The 19346-nt window shown below is 36.0% G+C and overlaps 1 pseudogene; it reads left to right on the top strand.

Annotated features, from left to right (window-relative positions):
- The window catches only part of LOC147357328 (peptidyl-prolyl cis-trans isomerase A pseudogene), a 127506-nt pseudogene extending 108751 nt beyond the window's left edge, over nucleotides 1–18755 (top strand).
- Nucleotides 18756–19346: the final 591 nt, after the last annotated feature.

Here is a 19346-nt window from a genome sequence, read left to right as displayed (position 1 = left end):
ATGGTAGTCTTCCCATCCCCCACCCACCAGACAATCTTGCAAATAAATAGAAAATTTCTACAGAACTATAATGAAAGTATTTTCACATTCTTTCATGAAAAACCGGATGGTGCAGTAGTTAAGGAGGAGACTGTGTATTAGGCTAAACATTTCTTTTTGGATTATGCTAAGCAAAGTCAAGTAGTTAATAAAGCTAACCAAAGAACAGCAAATGCACCAATATTTTATTTTTTGTGGTAGTACTAGAGGTCAAAAATCTCTAGATAATGTATTCTAGTACAGAGTATATTTTGAGATTCACCTTCCCTATCCCACTATTTTGTCTTTTTAAATAATTAATATAACATCTCTTCTAGGTTTTTAACAAAGGTCCTCCTTGCTAACTTGTTTAAACATGTGACTCAAGATTCTGCCTGTACTCTCCTCCAACCTTCCTGATCACCTTCAGAAGCTATTCCCAGTTCCCACCAATCTGGCCAGTATCAAAAATTCCCACACATCCTTTCCAAATGTCTAGGGTCTTTGCTATATGGCTACTTATAGAGACTGCTTTTTTCCCAAAGTTTAACAGCACTGATTGCTGCTGGACAGGTTCTGATTTTTTAAATCCTTAATGGCATCTATGAATTATACCCCAATTAAATATATGTATTATGATGTATACCACATCATGAAGTTGCTCAGTCTTGTCTGACTCTTTGGGACCCCATGAACTGGGGCCTACCACGCTCCTCAGTCTATGGGATTTTCCAGGCAAGAGTACTGGAGTGGGTTGCCATTTCCTTCTCCAGGGAATCTTTCTGACCCAGGGATCAAACCCGGGTCTCCCACATTGTAGGCAGATGCTTTTACCATCTGAGCTACCAGGGAAGCCCATACCACATCATAAAAGAGTACAATTGTACATTTTTTTTCAAATTAAAATTTAAAGATTGTATTTTTTTCATGGCTGTAAGCAAAGACATCAAATAATTTATCAAGTATTACCTATTTTTAACATTTCATTTATAAAATAGAAACGTGAGGTAATACCTAACCACTTCAAAGACTACACACAAACATATATGAACACATTCTACTTGGTACATTCTGGAAACTCAATAATCAAAATACATTTTTAGATGTAGTGACTATGAGTGAGCAGATCATAATTTCAAATATAGTGGCAGCTTCCCACTAACTGCTTACCTACATAAAGTGTTTCAATACAAATATAATTATTGTCCTTCTAGAACATGCAAATATGCTATAAGGATTTTGTTTAGTCAATGTATGGCAACTTTCCTGAAACTAGCATAGACTGTTGACCATGATAAATCAGAATATCTCCTTTTTTCATACTCTATTAGGTAATGTTTTCATAAATGGTCATCATGGTTTATGTATACAGAATTTTCCTTTACAGTACTAAACATTTTCAATTTTAAAGTTTGGTGTGTACTCAATTGCTCCATCATGTCTGATTCTTTGCGACCGATGGGCTGTAGACTGCCAGGCTCCTCTGTCCATGGTAAATATATTACTGTTCAAAAGGTTATCACGGCTGATTATGCTCAGGAAAATTCTCTCTGATATTAACCATCAATCAAGATGTGAATCTCATGCTTGATTATTAGTGGACTGTTCTGAAAAACAAATTGCCTGATATCTATAGAGCAATAATTAATATAGAAATAAGATGTGTGACATAGAAAATAAGTGAAATGGAATGTTAATACCATGGAACCTGCAGTTTTATTAGAAACACATTCATAATTTAAACAAGCAATATCCAGCTTCACCCTGTTATAGCATGTTGCTAGCTTCTGTATAAGAAAAGGTTAATTCAAATTTATCTTAGACTGACTGAGCCACACATTTTCTTCCTTGAATTTGTTATTTGCTTTGACTTTTTCTTTTCTTTTTCTTTTTGGTTATGTGTACACATTCCCTATACTTATGACACAAATAGGAACTGACATCATTGATCTCCTGATAACAGACTTCTTTGGGCCTGAATTAATTCTTTTAACTTTATTTGACAGGAAAAAGGAGGAAAAAATCCTCCCATTCTTCTCTATGTGCATTCTGGCTCAATTACTCTCTTCTGGGGTTAATTTGATTGCATCCTTCCTATAGTTTCTTAATGTGTCAGGGACTGTTTAAAATGCACAGAATGGAGAGTTTTGCTTCCAGCCATTCCTGCACATTCAAAATGGAGTATAAACACTATCCATCCCAAGCATAAATGAAAGAGTTACATTTGTCTGATTCTTTGGAAAAAGAAAAAAAAGTTTCCCATACTATATATAAAAAAGCTTTTCTACTACTTTTGATAAAGACTTGAGAAAGAATAACAAGAAAAAAATGGAGATGTTGGAAAACATAAACTAAATGAAATGGGAACATTGAATATGAAGGAGAAAAAAATGAAACACACAAGATATAAGTAAAAGATCATCATATAGTCCAGTTGTTTTTTAAACATGGCCGCTCAATAGAATCACATCTGGAGCTTTGGAGAAAAAGCTGGACATTTGTATTTTTCAAAAAAATTCCAAGATAATTCTAATGTTCATCTGGATTTTAAAAAGTGAACAAACACTTTTTTATTAAATCAGTGTTTTAGTGACACAGAATTCTATTATTTTCTGTTGAACAATAATGTTACAATGATGTTACAATGAAACATAATTACAATAGTAAAAAATGTCTATCAGAAGTTGGATATGTATTTTCTAAATATATAGAGTTTTTAAACTATGTTTGATATTAATTTCTCATTTAAATTTCTTTTTTTTTTTTTTTTTTCCTCTCTCTCTCTGCAATCACCCTCTGTGATTTTTCAGTCTCTTAACTTTAATGAGGCTTTCAACGGCCAAGTCCAAGGTCTCTCTTGGTAAATGTCATTTGCACTTGAAGATATAAGGATTACTTTTAAGTATCTTTTCATATTGATTTCTAATATAATTCCACAGTGATATGAAAACACACAATATGATTTCAAAACCTTTACACCATGACATTTTTGCATGTTGTTTTATGTTACTGGATGTGTTCCAGTGTCTCCTGGTTTATAGTCATGGAAAGGTGAATAGAATTTGTATCCTGTTGTGGTGTGAAAGTTGTATAAATATTAATTATGCTAAAAAAATCCTGTGATGAACCACAATGGAATGAAAAAAACTATGAAAAAGAATGCATGTATTGTATAACTGAATCAATTTGCTTTATATCAGGAATAAACATAACATTGTAAATCAAATATCTAATGTAAATAAATTACTTACTTAAATAAAACAAAACAAATTAAAAAAAAAAAATGAGTTCCCTTGTGAGATTCTTACTCTGTATATGTCCTGTCTCTCTTTTAAAGAGATAGACTAAAATTGAGTCAGCAGTATAGTTTATACACCCTTTTAGTAAGTTTTATACTTAAAAGAAAATTCATCAAGCTGTCATGTTAATTAAATATTTCTTAATCATTTATCATTTTTAGGTTGTTATTCTTAGTTATAAAATACGGAATTAAATTGTGTATCTAATAAAAAATTATGTGTGTACTATGTATTTTCTTAAGGGTAGTATGTTTCTTGTAAATTACAAATAAGGGAGATACTATCTTTAATTTAGAGTTTACAACTAGATATCCACTCTCCAGTTCCAGTTCAGTTGCTCAGACGTATCTGACTCTTTGTGACCCCATGAATCACAGCACGCCAGGCCTCCCTGTCCATCACTAACTCCTGAAGTTTACTCAAACTCATGTCCATCAAGTCAGTGATGCTATCCAGCCATCTCATCCTCTGTCCTCCCCTTCTCCTTCTGCCCTCAATCCCTCCCAGCATCAGGGTCTTTTCCAATGAGTCAACACTTTGCATGAGATGAGCAAAGTATTGGAGTCTCAGCTTTAGCATCAGTACTTCCAATGAACACCCAGGGCTGATCTCCTTCACAATGGACTGATGGATCTCCTTGCAATCCAAGGGACTCTCAAGAGTCTTCTCCAACACCACAGTTCAAAAGCATCAATTTTCAGGGCTCAGCTTTCTTTACAGTCCAACTCTCACATCCATACATGACCACAGTAAAAACCATAGCCTTGACTAAATGGACCTTTGTTGGCAAAGTGATGTCTCTGCTTTTGAATATGTTGTCTAGGTTAGTCACAAATTTCCTTCCAGGGAGTAAACATCTTTTAATTTCATGGCTTCAGTCACCATCTGCAGTGATTTTGAAGCCCAAAAATAAAGTCTGACACTGTTTCCACTGTTTCCCCATCTATTTCCCATGAAGTGATGGGACTAGATGCATTGATCTTAGTTTTCTGAATGTTGAGTTTTAAGCCAACTTTTTCATGCTCCTCTTTCACTTTCATCAAGAGGCTTTTGAGTTCCTCTTGACTTTCTGCCATAAGGGTGGTGTCATCTGCATATCTGAGGTTATTGATATTTCTCCCGGATATCTTGATTCCAGCTTGTGCTTCTTCCAGCCCAGCGTTTCTCATGATGTACTCTGCATAGAAGTAAAATAAGCAGGGTGACAGTATACAGCCTTGACGTACTCCTTTTCCTATTTGGAATCAGTCTGTTGTTCCATTTCCAGTTCTAACTGTTGCTTCCTGATCTGCATACAAATTTCTCAAGAGACAGGTCAGGTGGTCTGATATTCCCATCTCTTTCAGAATTTTCCACACTTTATTGTGATACACACAGTCAAAGGCTTTGGCACAGTCAATAAAGCAGAAATATATGTTTTTCTGGAACTCTCTTGTTTTTTTCCATGATCCAGCAGATATTGACAATTTGATCTCTGGTTCTTCTGTCTTTTCTAAAACCAGCTTGAACATCTTGAAGTTCACGGTTCATGTACTGCTGAAGCCTGACTTGGAGAATTTTGAGCATTACTTTACTAGCGTGTGAGATGAGGGCAATTGTGCGGTAGTCTGAGCATTCTTTGGCATTGCCTTTCTTTGGGATTGGAATGAAAACTGACTTTTTCCAGTCCTGTGGCCACTGCTGAGTTTTCCAAATTTGCTGGCATAATCAGTGCTGCACTTTCACAGCCTCATCTTTCAGGATTTGAAATAGCTCAACTGGGATTCCATCACTTCCACTAGCTTGTTCATAGGGATGCTTTCTAAGGCCCACTTGACTTCACATTCCAGGATGTCTGGCTCCAGATGAGTGATCACACCATCATGATTATCTGGGTCATGAAGATCTTTTTTGTACAGTTCTTCTGTGTATTCTTGCCACCTCTTCTTGATATCTTCTGCTTCTGTTAGGTCCATACAATTTCTGTCCTTTATCGAGCCCATCTTTGCATGAAATGTTCCCTTGATTTCTCTAATTTTCTTGAAGTGATCTCTAGTCTTTCCCATTCTGTTGTTTTCCTCTATTTCTTTGCATTGATTGCTGAGGAAGGCTTTCTTATCTCTTCTTGCTTTTCTTTGGAACTCTGCATTCAGATGCTTATATCTTTCCTTTTCTCCTTTACTTTTCACTTCTCTTCTTTCACAGCTATTTTAAGGTCTCCCCAGACAGCCATTTTGCGTTTTTTGCATTTTTTTCCATGGGGATGGTCCTGATCCCAGTCTCCTGTACAATGTCACAAACCTCTGTCCATAGTTCATCAGACACTCTATCAGATCTAGGCCCTTAAATCTATTTCTCACTTCCACTGTATAATCATAAGGGATTTGATTTAGGTCATACCTGAATGGTCCAGTGTTTTCCCTACTTTCTTCAGTTTAAGTCTGAATTTGGTAATAAGGAGTTCATGATCTGAGCCACAGTCAGCTCCTGGTCTTGTTTTTGTTGACTGTATAGAGCTTCTGATCTTTGGCTGCAAAGAATATAATCAATCTGATTTTGGTGTTGACCATCTGGTGATGTCCATGTGTAGCATCTTCTCTTGTGTTGTTGGAAGATGGTCTTTGCTACGACCAGTGCATTTTCTTGGCAAAACTCTATTAGTCTTTGCCCTGTTTCATTCCATATTCGAAAGCCAAATTTGCCTGTTCCTTGACTTCCTACTTTTGCATTCCAGTCCGCTATTATGAGAAGGACATCTTTTTTGGTGTTAGTTCTAAAAGAAATTGTAGGTCTTCATAGAACCATTCAACTTCAGCTTCTTCAGCGTTACTGGTTGGGGCATAGACTTGGATTACTGTGATATTGAATGGTTTGCCTTGGAAACGAACAGAGATCATTCTGTCGTTTTTGAGATTGTATCCAAGTACTGCATTTCAGACTCTTTTGTTGACCATGATGACTACTCCACTTCTTCTGAGGGATTCTTGCCCGCAGTAGTAGATATAATGGTCATCTGAGTTAAATTCACCCATTCCAGTCCATTTGAGTTTGCTGATTCCTAGAATGTTGACATTCACTCTTGCCATCTCTTGTTTGACCACTTCCAATTTGCCTTGATTCATGGACCTGACATCCCAGGTTCCTATGCAATATTGCTCTTCACAGCATCTGACCTTGCTTCTATCACCAGTCACATCCACAGCTGGTTTTTTTTTTTTTTTTTCCTTTGGCTCCATCCCTTCCTTCTTTCTGGAGTTATTTCTCCACTGATCTCCAGTAGCATATTGGACACCTACTGACCTGGGGAGTTCCTCTTTCAGTATCCTATCATTTTGCCTTTTCATACTGTTCATGGGGTTCTCAAGGCAAGAATACTGAATTGGTTTGCCATTCCCTTCTCCAGTGGACCATATTCTGTCAGATCTCTCCACCATGACCCGCCCATCTTGGGTTGCCCCAAGGGCATGGCTTAGTTTCATTGATTTAGACAATGCTGTGGTCCTAGTGTGATTAGATTGCCTAGTTTTCTGTGAGTATGGTTTTAGTGTGTCTGCCCTCTGATGCCCTCTTGCAATACCTACCATCTTACTTGGGTTTCTCTTACCTTGGGCATGGGGTATCTCTTCACGGCTGCTCCAGCAAAGTGCAGCTGCTGCTCCCTACCTTGGACGAGGGATAGCTCCTCATCGTCATCCTTCCTGACCTTCAACGTGGGATAGCTCCTCTAGGACCTCCTGTGCCCGCGCAGCCACCACTTTAGTATTAGTAAAGTTTTATATTTTAAGAAGATTCTATCACCTTTATCTCAGTCTTCAGATTCTGCTGATATTCTGCAGACCAAAAACAAAACAAAACAAAAATAACTGAAGCTCATTGAGCTTAAATGATTTTTTTCCTGACCACTATATAAGTAATAGGGGTGAATGTGGAACATGAACTGGATCTTATGAATTATAATCCATTCATCTTCTGATTATGTATCACTATCTCTCTCTTACTTATCCAGAATCTCAATATTCCCAGCATCACTTATATTAAACAGACTTTCTAATATCCCTCCATATAAAATTCCAATTTTTTTCTATTTTTTGGTTATTTAAGTTTCTATTAATAAGTCACTATCAAAAATTGTATCGTTGTTTGAAAGCAGTATGTCTCAATTCATGTTTAAATTCAGCAAATATTTCTCACTTCATATTTGATGTACAACACAAATGTCTACTGTTTCTCAGTAACAAATTGTTAGTGATGGACTGGGAGGCCTGGTGTGCTGTGATTCATGGGGTTGCAAAGAGTTGGACACAACTGAGCTTCTGAACTGAACTGAACAAATTGAGACACCTTTAAATCAATTGTTTAGGATAATATGACATCCAATAGAAAAATTGCTAACTGGACTACAATGTCATTCTGTCCCAAAACTGACTGCAGTTGGATTAAAAATCTTCCTGTAAACCCAAATCATGAAGATTTTTAAAATATACACTAAAAAATGATATATTCCTTACTTTGAGTAAGGTAAGGTTCCTTAAATAAGATATACAAAATGCTTACTCAACTACAGATCTTTTTAATTCAAAAGACATTTTAAAGAAAGAAAAATGCAAGACACAGATAAGAAAAAGATATCAACAATACATATCACTGACAAAAAGCTTCAGAATATATTACAAATTTCTACATATCAATAGAAAAATTTAAGAACATTTGAAAAAAAATAGGCACATGACTTTTATAGGTCCCCTATACAATGAGTAGAACACATTTAAAAAAAAGCATTAATAATCATGGATATAAATTACAAAATCACAAAGAGATACCACTCTACAAATTAGGCTGGCAAAAAAATGAAAATAATAAGGATTATTGATGATGGAGAACTCCTTTACATTTCTAGATAGACTATAAATTGGAAAAGAGTTTGGCTCATCTAATGAAGTTGAAAGCTGATGTCTCCATATAACCTAGAGGTATTTGTGTATACAAATAGCCGAGCAAACACATCCAAGAATGTTTTTTTGACATATTGTTGTAGCCACGCATTCTGGGAAACAAACTCACTCAGAAGGACAATACAGATAGTGGACTGCAGTTTATTACACCAGTATATTACAGAGTTTCCTCTTAGCCAAGGTCCCCGACCAGTTTTTGTGGAAACCTTATATATACTAAGTGTACGTGCCCAAACCCACCTCCCAAATTCTCTGAAACTAGTCTGAACAAAGAAAAAGAAAGACACCATAAAAGTTAATCCATGATTTGTATGCCTTAAACTCGTGATTCGTATGCCTTAAACCTAGGTAGTTAACAGTGGACAATTATCAATAGGCCTGTGGCCATACCCCAATAAGAATAATAGAATTTATTATTATATTTGGTTACACAGATAATTAGCATATTCTTTTAGGTGATGGAGACTCTAGGTATGAGCCCTGGGGCTCTTCCACTGGGGGTTCTGATTTTCCAGTTGGCATGTCATTTCCATAGATACTGGGCATATAACTCAAAGACCACATTCTTGCCCAAGATAGAGTCTTGCTTTCAAGATGGAGCCTGTTCTGACTGTTTCCTCCTTCAATATCACTGATAACAATTAAAAGCAGAATAACCCAAGGGATCATTTAAAAAGAATAAGAATAAATGATATAAAAAGAAGAAGTGATATATTCTTTATTTATTTATTTATTGTCCAATTTATTGTTTATATATAACTGTCAACAAGAAAATAAACACTGTTTTGTTAGAAAATATTTTCTCATTTTGAACAGAGACTAACTTCCAACAACACATGATGCAAACGAGGAAAAAAGTGAAATTATGATTCAGTCTTTAAGGAAATGCTGACAATATTTAATGCTCTGCAGCATACTTAGAAATTACACTGTCAATGTTAAAGATGAAAAATATGTAAAGATCAAGATCATCAACATGGGTTACAAAATCTTCTTCTTAATTGTGACTTTATTGCTATATTTAATTTGAAACTGCAGAAGAATAAGGCCATTTCCAACGATTTTACCATTAGGGGAAAAAAGTAGTTTGACTAAAAGCTGAAAAGGAAGTGAAGGCAAACATAACTAGGAATAGTCATAGAAAATATAACTAGAAATACATCCACTTAATACTTTAATTTCTTTTTTTTCTTTTCTTTTCTTTTATTTATTTTATTTTATTTTTAAACTTTACAATATTGTATTAATTTTGCCCAGTGGCATTTCATATTGAAAAAGAAATAAATTAGATAATACTACACAAAGCAAAATGACCACATCTGTAATAAAATGTTGAGTGAATTATACAAATTAAAAAAGAATATGCACAGTAAGATTATAAGAATAAATAAACCACAATAGTGAAAATTCAATTGCATTGTTTATAATTTTCTTAATAATTGTTGAAACTAAAAATGAAGGAAATACTTATTACAAAAGTTAGGACAATAAATAATCAGTGAGAGGGTAACAGGCAGGAAGGCTAGGGGTCTCCAAACGGAGGAAATAGACTGCAAGCATCAGAAGTTTTTTGTTGTTGTTGTTGTTGTTTAATCTCTCTCTAAAGAGGCAGGAAGAAACAAACTACCAGTGTCAGATTTTTTCCCCTTCTAATTGGGCTTCCCTAGTAGCTCAGACGGTAAAGCATCTGCCTACAATGTGAGAGACCCAGGTTCGATCCCTGGGTCGAGAAGATCCCCTGGAGAAGAAAATAGCAACCCACTCCAGTACTCTTCCCTGGAAAATCCCATGGACTGAGGAGCCTGGTAGTACAGTCCATGGGGTTGCAAAGAGTCAGACAAAACTGAGCGACTTCACTTCATATACAAAATTAAAAGGTTTCTTCTAAAATTCTATATTGCCATGATGACACCTGGTTCCACCTAAACTTAACTTTTCTCAAACCTTGAGCTAACCAATGTGTTTTTCTTATGGAAATATTTTTTCTTCAGCTATGATAAATAACTATGTATTTACCTTAGATTCTGTTTTTCTTCAAGACTCAGAACCCATACTCAACAAACCAGTATGTTTTATTCATGGAAATGTTGTCTTAAGCTATGTTTATGAGACTGTATATTTGCTTGGAAATCTGCCTTTCTTCAAGAATCATGTCAATTGTTTTATGGCGCAGGATGACTCACCTTGTGCCAATGTTGTCTCAAAATGCATGTTGTGGGTGAGGGACCTGGTGCTATTCTCTGAGTTTTGAGACATTTCTTTTCTCTAATTAGCAGCCTGCTAATAGGTTTATAGGAGAAGGCAATGGCACCCCACTTCAGTACTCCTGCCTGGAAAATCCCATGGGTGGAGGAGCATGGTAGGCTGCAGTCCATGGAGTCGCTAAGAGTTGGACACGGCTAAGCGACTTCACTTTCGCTTTTCCCTTTCATGCATTGGAGAAGGAAATGGCAACCCACTCCAGTGTTCTTGCCTGGAGAATCCCAGGGATGGGGGAGCCTGGTGGGCTGCCGTCTATGGGGTCGCATAGAGTCGGACACGACTGAAGTGGCTTAGCAATAGCAATAGGTTTATAACTTCTTGCTAAAAACTAGCAAGGGGGCACTCTTTTGGTCCCCTTCTGATGTCTATGTCAGAAGCTTTCTCTACATCTTTTGTATTTTAATAAATCTTGATCACACAAAAGCTCTGAGTGATTAAGTCTCGTCACTGGCCCCAGATTGAATTCCTCACCTGTGCAGGCCAAGAATCCCAGCGTCGTTCATGGCTCATATTGGCAACCTTTCAAATAGCAAGAAAAGAATAGTTGTTGGTGGAGACCGAAAGGGTTAGGTTACCACTGTTTGGGATATTTATTTTAACTACTTAATTTATTTTAATAGATATTTAAAATTCGGTTTTCAGAATAAGAATTAGATACTGGATATCAAGAGAGAAATTCTCAATGAATTTGAGAACTGGTAAAAGTACAGAAATGAAGAAAGAAAGTAAAATTCAGTCTTTCAGAGTGAAATATCTGATAAGAAGCACAAAGAATTATATGTGTAAGGGAAGAAGAGGATTGGCATGACTTGAAGGGAATTGACTAACTGACTGGATTCAGTCATATATAAACGTATTTAACAAATACTTATTAAGCTTCTCTTCTGAGACTTCAGATTAACAAGGAGACAGTGGTGAAATAGACAACAGACAGGTCTGTAATGTTTTGGATATATCAATAGAATTAATGGAGATTTGCTGGTGGTCTGATATGTTGCCAGGAAGATGATGTTAAGGATGATGCTATAGTTTTTTTCTCTATACCTAAGGGTGGGGGCCATTGATGGGGATAGAATGTTTGGTGAAGTAGCAGATTTGGGTAAGGAGAATGAGGGTAAGGGCAGGATAGTAGAAAAATTAGAAAGTTTTATGTTAAATGCCTTCAAATATTGAAAAATACATCAATCAATTATGCTGCTGTATATGTGTATCTGAAGTTCAAATGAGAGGAACAGTCTAGAAACATACATTTGGGTATTATCAGTATAGAGCTTCCCTCGTGGCTCAGACAGTAAAGAATCTGGTTGCAATCCAGGAGACCTCAGTTCGATCCCTGGGTCAGGAAGATCTCCTGGAGACAGTCATGTCAACCCATTCTAGGATTTTTGGCTGGAGAATCCCATGGACAGAGGAGCTTGGTGGGCTACAGTCCATGGGCTCGCAAAGAATCGTATAACTGAGCGACCGACACTTTCAGTACAGAATTTCTACACAATATGTAAGAATGGATGCAATCATATAAGTAAAGAGTTTCCATTTTGTCAAATTCTGAAGAAATCCTATATTTAGCAGTGAGATTAAAGAGGAAAACTTGGTAAAGGAGATGGAAGAAAAAGAGAGGTGGAAGAGAGTAAGTTTGTTGAAGAGAATAATATTTTAGGAAACAGGGATTAACAGAAGTTACCTGGCACTTTCTTTAAAAATTTGGTATTTAAAATATTACCTAAATCACAAGTGGGATTCTAAATCATTGATGTGTCAGTGAATGGCTCTTCCTAGAAAGGAAACACTGAGAAGAGGAAAGAAGTGGAAAAATCTCATAACCTGTCTCATAAGTATTTGATATTGAATGAATATTATCCAAACTAGAGGAAGACATGCTATCCACAATGAAAAAATAAAGAAATTTAGATTTTGTATGATTAACTATTTTTATGTGTTTTCTTTTTTTAAAATTTTATTTTATTTTTTAACTTTACAATATTGTATTGGTTTTGCCATATATCAACATGAATCCGCCACAGGTATACACGTGTTCCCCATCCTGAACCCTCCTCCCTCCTCCCTCCCCGTACCATCCCTCTGTGTTTTCTTTACTCTTGTAACTACATAGCTAAGAAAGAGGGAAGTTAGAATGGAAGGTGTAATAAGAAATTACAAATTTCTGATAATGCAATACTGCACTATAATCATTATACATTAAAGACAGTGATGAATATTGGGACTCAGATATTTTAAAGGACAAGTTATTTCTGAGTTCATTCTGATTAACTGTTTGATTGATTGTTCCACAACTTTCTGAATTTAACAGAGTCTTGCTCAGTGGTATTGAATTTTCTCTCAGTTTCACAATCTATTTGAACAGACAGTATGATAGCACAGTCTCTACCAATTAATAGTAAAAATTCCCAGAGTAATTTCCTATTCAAAGCAAAACACTGTACTTGGCTAAAAAGAAAAGTCTGTTCACAATGTTTTAGGCTATAGCTAAAATCCTTGAATTGTACTTGTCAACATCAGATCTAAATTGCACCTGAGAATGTTCATATTTAAATGCATTTGTGATTCATATTCGTTTGCCAGATAAACTGGGGATAACTTGGAATTTTCCATCACCAACGATAGTAAAAAGAAAAGCCTTTAGGACTCATAGAATTGTGAAAACTATTTTCTTCATTTTTGTCAAAATGTGTCTATGAAATTTCTCTTTATCATTCTCCTGGCTTATAAAAGAAAAAATAGTGTGACTTGAGAATCAAATACCTCCTGACTAGGTAGGAAATGCATTGATAATGTTCCTGTCATTTCAAAGATTGCTTAAGAATTATTACATTTATTGACAGAATGTTCTATGATTTTGAAAACCTATTTTCCTGAGTGTTTTTATTCAAACTCTAAGTAGTTTTAGGAATCATGATTTTTGTGGCAAGAATGCCAGAAAGAATAATTGGAATGATGCAAGAAGTTTCTTTTGCCATTTTGTTTGCAGATAGATACAATCATATGGAAGGAATTTATTTTTTCTATAAACAGAATTATAATTTTGTTAGACTTTCCTCTTGACTCAGGTTTCATTTACTGGCATTGTGGTCAGAGAGGCTAAAAGCAGTAGATGTTTCTGTTACCCAGTAGGTGGTGCTTTCAACTAGAGATTAGAAATTCTGGCTTGACTTCTATTCTCTAGATCCTCATTTTAGTAACTGTCCTTCAAAGATACATTGGTAGCCAGTTGGTTGGAAAAACTTAATTGGCTTTTCACAGAGACTCTTAAAGAACATCAATGATAAGGAAATAAGTTTAAAAATGGTAATACATAACTAAATACTTTTCAAAAGAAATAAAATACTAAGCAAGCTGACAATAAAAACAAGGTTCTATTTTCTTGTTTCTGCATTTTAACTTTTCCTTTCTTTTTTTATGACCAGCATAACTACCATGATGAAGAAAATTTCCTTCACAGAGATGGCATTCCTTTTGCCCTTCCTGATCCATTTATCAACTTTTCCTTCAAAATAGAGATACAAAAAACAAAGGAAACTTCGGCCATTTCCCACTCAAAATTGTTCTCGCTGAGAACCAACATTTCACCTCCTCTAGAGAGAAAAGTCTCATTCTGATCACTTTCCCTTCCATTAAAGGAGCATGTGGGAGACTTCATTTTAAAAATAAAAGTATGGGAGAGAAGACAGGAAGAAGTTGGAGGGTTCTGAGTTATTTTGTATTATGAAATACCACATATGGCTTAGATGAGAGAAATTAAGATGCACAAAGAGTAGTAGCTTGTATTTATATTTGACCTCAAGTCTCCTCTATATCTAATCACTATTAAGAATGACAAATATGATTTTAAACCTCATAATTCCTCTCTGAAACCATTGATGTGTAAAATTTTCCTTCAGATTTGGAACTTATTAGTTATAAATATGAAATTATGAGCCATGTCATGTAAGGCCACCCAATACTGATGGCTCATGGTAGAGAGTTCTGACAAAACATAGTCCACTGGAGAAGAAAACAGTAAACTGCTTCAGTATTCTTGCCTTGAGAACCCCATGAACAGTATGAAAAGGCAAAATATATGTGACTGGTGATGGAAATAAAGTTTGATTCTGTAAAGAACAATATTGCATAGGAACACGAAATGTTAGGTCCATAAATCAAGGTAAATTGGACATGGTCAAGCAGGAGATAGCAAAAGTGAACATCAACATTTTAGGAATCAATGAATTAAAATATACTAGAGTGGGCAGATTTAATTTATATGACCATTGTATCTACTACTGTGGGCAATAATCTCTTAGAAGAAATGGAGTAGCCCTCATAATCAACAAAAGAGTCTGAAATGCAGTATTTGGGTGCAGTCTCAAAAATGACAGAATAATCTCTGTTCGTTTCCAAGGCAAACCATTCAATATCACAGTGATCCAAGTCTATGCCCCAACCAGTAGTGCTGAAGAAGCTGAAGTTGAACAGTTTTATGAAGAACTACAAGACCCTCTAGAACTAACACCCAAAAAAGATGTCCTTTTCATCATAGAGGACTGGAGTGCAAAAGTAAGAAGTCAAGAGTTATCCAGAGTAACAGGCAAATTTGGCCTTGGAGTACAAAATGAAATAGGGCAAAGGCTAACAGAGTTTTGCCAAGAAAACCCACTGGTCATAGCAAACACCCTCTTCCAACAACACAAGAGAAGACTCTACACATGGACAACACCAGATGGTCAATACCATAATGAGATTGATTATATTCTTTGTAACCAAAGAATGAGAAGCTCTATACAGTCAGCAAAAACACCAGGATCTGACTGTGGCTCAGATCATGAACTCCTTATTGCCAAATTCAGACTTAAATTGAAGAAATTAGGGAAAACCACTAGACTATTCAGGTATAACCTAAATCAAATCCCTTATGATTATATAGTGGAAATGACAAATAGATTGAAGGGATTAGATCTAATACCAAATCTGTTAGAGTCTAATTAACATAGTTTGAGCAATAATAATTTTAAAGAGATCTTTAGATACTTAGAAAATAAAAATTATGGGAGAAAAGACATATAATCGTATCCATGACTCAAACATAAAAACTTCCACCAGTCTTTACCTCCAAATCAACACCTTGCCTGCTACAATATACAGCAACAGAAAGGACACCACATTCCTGCAATTTCCATTCCTTTCCAATGGAGTTCAGTTCTATATAAGGTCTTATGATCCAGATAACCACAATGGTGTAGTCACTCACCTAGAGCCAGGCATCCTGGAATGTGAAGTCAAGTGGGCCTTGACTTAGGACATATTACCTCAAACAAAACTAGTGGAGATGATGGAACTCCAACTGAGCTATTTCAAATCCTAAAAGAATATGCTATTAAAGCACTGCGGTCAATACGTCAGGAAATTTAGAAAACTCAGTAGTAGCCACAGGACTGTCAGTTTTCACTCCAATCCCAAAGAAGAACAATGGCAAAGAATGTTCAAACTACCATACAATTTCACTCATTTCACATGATAACAAGGTTATGCTGAAAATTCTTCAAGCTAGGCTTCAACAGTACCTTAAGTGAGAACTTTCAGATGTACAATCTGGATTTAGAAAACGCAGAAGTACAAAAGGTCAAATTGCCAACATTTGTTGGATCATAGAAAAAGCAAGATAATTCCAGAAAAAAAAAAAAAAATCATCTACTTCTGCCTAACTGACCAGGCTAAAGCCTTTGACTGTGTGGCTCATAACAAACTGTGGAAAATTCTTAAAGAGATGGGAATTTCAGACCACATTTCCTGTCTCCTGAGAAATCTATATGTAGGTCAAGAAACAACAGTTAGAACTGGACATGGAACAATAGACTGTTTACAAATTGTGAAATGTGTACAAGGCTGTGTAATGTCACCCTGCTTATTTTACTTCTATGCAGAGTGCATCATATTAAATGCTATTTAAAAAAAAAAAAAAAAAAAAAAACTGGTTTAAATTCAACATTCAAAAAACTAAGATCCTGGCATCCAGTTGCATCACTTCATGGCAAAAAATCACTTTGCCAGCAAAAGTCCATATAATCAAAGCTATGCTTTTTCCAATAGTCCTGTACGGATGTGAGAGTTGGACTATATAGAAGGTTGAGAGCTGAATTGATGCTTTTGAACTGTGGTGCTGGAAAAGACTCGGACTGCAAAGAGATTAAACTAGTCAATCCTAAAGCAAATAAATCCTGAATATGCATTGAAAAGACTGATGTTAAAGCTGAATCTCCAATACTTTGTCCACTTGATGTGGAAAGCTGACTCATTTCAAAAGACTCTGATGCTGGGAAAGATTGATGGCAAAAGAAGAGGGTAGCAGAGAATGAGATGGTTAGATAGCATCACTATCAATGCTATCTCAATGGGCATGAGTTTTAGCGAACTCTGGGAGATACTGCAGGACAGGGAAGCCTGGTGTACGCAGTCCATGGGGTCCCAGAGAATAGGACATAACTCAGTGACTGAACAACAGCAACAAAATTGATTTGAACCACATTTACATCTAAATCCCTGGCATCAAGATAGACTAGAAAATGCATCTACTAATTTCAGAATTTGTACAGGAAAGCCATTAGAAGAAAATTGGAACAGATGTGGAAAATTCAATCCCTTATATACTTTACCCTATGTTTCATTTTCTGTTTTTCCACTTGATTGTAAGCTCTATAACTATTTTTTCTTACTACTGTATCCTCCACACAAAATTTAGTCTCTTGAATATAAATGTCCTTGATAATAACAGAAATAAATTGTATCAGACCTTTTGGTTATTTAATCTAAGAGCAAGATCCTATAATCTAAATTTGTTTTCATACAAATTAGCATTTAATAACCATGTTTGATACATCCTAATGGAATTGTCACAAAACACAATATAAGGCAGTCAGTAGATTTATAATTATCACTAGCTATCTGGCCCAGTTTCCTGTCCTATCTGGCTCCACTTAACTATACATGAAGATCAGGATGCCACTGAAGAAGTGGTAGAATGGGAAACTCAATTAGCTTCACTTCCAATAGCAGTATTGCTGTCATTATATCTTAGCTTGTCAGAGAATAATTTCCAGGACCCAATGAGATCACTCTATCCTGCTCTTAGAGTTTCTCTGCTCAGGATTAAAATCTCCAAATTTCTTGATAATGCAGTCCAGAGTTTCAAATAATAATTAAAAACTTACAGTCATTAATGTGCTCCTGTCAGGATTCTTTTAGATGCAAGTCACCAAAACAACAACAACAACAACCAGCTCAAGCTGAATAAAACAAGAGAAAATAAATCAAACAACCAACAAAAAAAAAATGTAGTAGTAGCTCTGTGTGAGATATGATGTACAGATAGTGAATATATTCAGGGTATTTTCCCCCATTTTCCCTTTCACATGTCTGAGATATTTTCAGACATGCTTCCCCCAATGTTGGACCTCTCTATTGGCAGCACAAGTGAAAAGGAATGGTCTCTCTAACATTACCTACAGGTCTGGCATGGGGATTTGCTGGTGGTAAAGAATTAGATGGCAAAGAATCTGTCTGTAATGTGGGAGACCCAGGCTTGATCTCTGCATCGGGAAGATCCCCTGGAGAAGGGCATGGCTACCTATTCTAGTATTCTCACCTGGAGAATTCCATGGACAGAGGAGCCTGGCAGTCCACTGGGTCTCAGAGTCAGACACAACTGAGACACTAACACTTTCACTTTTCCAGGCCTTGCAGACACTGCCAGCCCACAGCCTCCTGTGCTGCCCAGCCATGGTCAGCCCCCCTGAGTTCTTTGACATTTCTGCTGCATCTCCTTCTAGCTGCAGACAAACTTCCAAAGACAGCAGAAACCTTCATATTCTGAGCACTGGGGAGAGAGGATTTGATTATAAAAGTTCCTGCCTTCACAGAATAATTCTTGTAATTATATGCCAGGGTGGGGCCTTCACATGCCATAATGGCACTAGTGGTGAGTTCATCTGTGGGGAGAAAATTGATGAAAATTTCATCCTGTAACATGTGGGTCCTAGTACCTTGTCCATGGCAAACACTGGCCCCTAGACAAACAGTTTCCAGTTTTTTACATGCATTGTCAAGACCGAGTGGTTTAAAGACTACTACCAAAGCTTGTAGTCTTTGGCAAGCTGAAAGCATGAATATAGTGGAAGCCATGGAATGCTTTGAGTCCAGGAATGGCAAAACCTGAAAGAAGATCACCATTGCTGACTGTGTACAAATCTCATAAATTTGACTTGTGTTTTGTCTTAACCATCAAAACATCCCTTTTATAGCTGATGAGAGCACCCCTTCAATTCCATCTGCTCAATATATCTTATAAGTTTTGTTCTCACTGAAGTTCTTTGAGTTCCATATTTTCCTTATCTTTCTCTAAGTTTAGCTGTATTGCAGATTTAAGTTTATGATTATGAAATAAAAACTAAGCAACAACAAAAACACTAGTCAAAAGATTTTGAGAATTAAATATCATTGGCTCTATTTGGATCCCATTCCACTACTCAAATAATTCACTGTCTTCTGTAGGCAGCATATATGTCTTCTTATTGTTGCCATTGTTGTTTTTCATTATTATCAATTCAGCTACTCTATGTCTGCTGATTTGAGAATTTAGTTCACTTGAATTTAAAGAAATTACTCAAAGAAATGCTTCTATTGGCATTTGGTTCATCATTTTCTGACTAATTTGTAGTTCCTCTCTGTACTTTTCTTCTTCTCTTGCTCTTCCCCTTTGTGGTATCATGGCTATCTTTAGTGGTATGCTTAGATTTCTTTATCATTTTTGTATCTACTATAGGTTTTTGCTTTGTTTAGTTCAGTT

This window comes from Bos grunniens, chromosome 15 (genome assembly GCF_055505025.1).
Source record: "Bos grunniens cultivar Pamir isolate PY7600 chromosome 15, Bosgru_T2T1.0, whole genome shotgun sequence".
Lineage (NCBI taxonomy): Eukaryota > Metazoa > Chordata > Mammalia > Artiodactyla > Bovidae > Bos > Bos grunniens.
This window is presented reverse-complemented; position numbering and strand designations above follow the sequence as displayed.